We start from the raw sequence: 2,500 nt of genomic DNA, 5'->3' as shown, positions 1-2,500 counted from the left end.
GCAGGACACATGAACATCGACATTTCGAACGCACATTGCGGTCCACGGATACAATTCCTGGACCACGCCTGGCTGAGGGTCGTTTACGTAACCAAATACTGCTTGCGTTGCTCTTGTAAGTCCCCGCCGTCGCTTACCTCTCCATGTCGAATTTTGTGGAGGGCGCAAAGAGCGTTTCTGAGTCGGGTTGCAAAGATGCTACGTACGAGCGAACGATGGACGTTTCGTCGGCGTTTGACGCGGTTCTGTGAAAATTGCAAATTTTACATTGCGTCTAACGGTCTTCGTGAGAAGAAGGAAATAGGAATGGGTATCACATTCGGACTTGCGTGAGTGTTTTGCGGCGTCGTGAGTCGTATTTTCAATACGACCGCCCGTGAACACCGCTCCGACGATCGAAATCTCTCTCTCCTCTCTCTCTGGAACGATTCGCATTGCGGAAGAAGCGTTTCACTCTCGAACATTTTACGCGCTCCCGACGTCGTCTGAAATGATGCGTATACGAAAGGTATAAGAGTCTCAAGAGACTACAGTGAATGGACACAAATAAAGAAAGAGATACCGGACACCCGTGTAAAATCTGTGTGCGCAACTGTGGCGTGCAACGTAAGCCCCAGGGAGATGATATATAAAATAAAATACGTCTGTGCGTGGATGTGTCTCTCTACACATAATTGCGGCGGAGGGTCGTCGTTGCCAGCGACTTCGACAAACATATTCTTAGAGTTCGCGAGACAGTGGTCTCTCGTTCTACGAACGCTTTGATGACTGATGGACATAGCAACATTTGGCATTGTGCGGGATGCGCACGCGTACTTGTATCGGGTCGAATAATTTCCCCGTCGTCGCGTGTCCTCGCTAATCCGTTGCGGATTCCATCGCCACGTTCGTTGAATTGAATGACGACCGAGATCTCGTGTCTCTTTGGTTTGATCGATGATATCGCGTCGTGCAGCGTTTCTGTACCCCCGTGTGTCTAGTGTAGTAGAGAAACCCCACCGGGTGTTGAAAATATATATACTCCTCTATGGAGTGGCTTTCGAACATCGTTGTCACCACAACGTGTTGTCACGCAGAGCACGAGAAGGTGAAGGTGAAAACAAACCTTTGTCGGTCGCCCCATGTCTTTTTTTCTTCATTGTCGATCGCGAGACCGCGCGATCTGTCGGTCGTCCAGTCCCCGGAAGTTCTTTTCGACGGACGTTAAAGTTAACCGGCCGATCGTCTAGCGAGAGTTTCCGATCGACGAACAAAATGAAGAAATCTCTATATATACATTATATAGAGAAAAGACACTTTGGTGTGGCGCATAAGATATATGGTTTTGTTTTTTTTTTTTTTTTTTTTTGTGCTCCTCTGTACGTTCTCGCGTACTTTTAATGCTTTCGGTGAAATATACGAAACATTTTTTTTTCACGTTTGACGACCTCAGAGTAGGCGAGATTACCCGCTGAATTTAAGCATATTACTAAGCGGAGGAAAAGAAACTAACAAGGATTTCCTTAGTAGCGGCGAGCGAACAGGAATGAGCCCAGCACTGAATCCCGCGGTTCCGCCGTTGGGAAATGTAGTGTTTAGGAGGGTCCATTTATCCCGTGACGTCGAACCGCGTCCAAGTCCATCTTGAATGGGGCCATTTACCCGTAGAGGGTGCCAGGCCCGTAGCGACCGGTACGCGTTTCGGGAGGACCTCTCCTTAGAGTCGGGTTGCTTGAGAGTGCAGCCCTAAGTGGGTGGTAAACTCCATCTAAGGCTAAATATGACCACGAGACCGATAGCGAACAAGTACCGTGAGGGAAAGTTGAAAAGAACTTTGAAGAGAGAGTTCAAGAGTACGTGAAACCGTTCAGGGGTAAACCTGAGAAACCCAAAAGATCGAATGGGGAGATTCATCGTCGACGAGGCTGGCTTCCGTTGGTGCGCAGATACCCCGTATGGGCCTTCGTGGTTTCCAGTGCGAGGGTACACCATCTTCGGCAAATGTTCCGGTCGCGTAGTCGTGCACTTCTCCCTTAGTAGAACGTCGCGACCCGTTGCGTGTCGGTCTACGGCCCGAGTTGTTGCCTGTCGTGTCGCTACGTGCGCACACGACAGACGCTCGATCGCCTGGCCGGCTGCGTGACGGTACTCTGACGGTATCGGGCCGCAACCAATCCATTCTCGAATGTGTGTGCGTCAGGCCCGCCGCAAGCTCGGTTAGTTTTACCCGAAGGTACGGACCTGGTGCCGGCTTCGGGCCTAACCAGCTGTTAGCAGGCGGTGTCCTCGGACTGGCCAAGCTTCGAATTACCGGTCAGCGACGCTACTGCTTTGGGTACTCTCAGGACCCGTCTTGAAACACGGACCAAGGAGTCTAACATGTGCGCGAGTCATTGGGACATGTAAACCTAAAGGCGCAATGAAAGTGAAGGTCGTACCTTTGCGTCGACCAAGGGAGGATGGGCCGCGTTACGATGCGGCCTCGCACTCCCGGGGCGTCTCGTTCTCATTGCGAGGAGAG

At 51.0% G+C, this 2,500-nt stretch overlaps 1 non-coding gene across 1 annotated transcript in view; it reads left to right on the top strand.

The window, feature by feature from the left end:
* The window catches only part of LOC143364853 (5.8S ribosomal RNA), a 155-nt gene extending 73 nt beyond the window's left edge, over nt 1-82 (top strand). The window contains exon 1 of the ribosomal RNA XR_013084331.1: nt 1-82. This exon is cut by the window's left edge and continues 73 nt beyond it. This is a non-coding gene — a ribosomal RNA (5.8S ribosomal RNA).
* The last annotated feature ends 2,418 nt before the right edge of the window (nt 83-2,500 follow it).

This window comes from Halictus rubicundus, unplaced genomic scaffold (assembly GCF_050948215.1).
Source record: "Halictus rubicundus isolate RS-2024b unplaced genomic scaffold, iyHalRubi1_principal scaffold1067, whole genome shotgun sequence".
Classification (NCBI taxonomy): Eukaryota; Metazoa; Arthropoda; class Insecta; order Hymenoptera; family Halictidae; genus Halictus; species Halictus rubicundus.
This window is presented reverse-complemented; position numbering and strand designations above follow the sequence as displayed.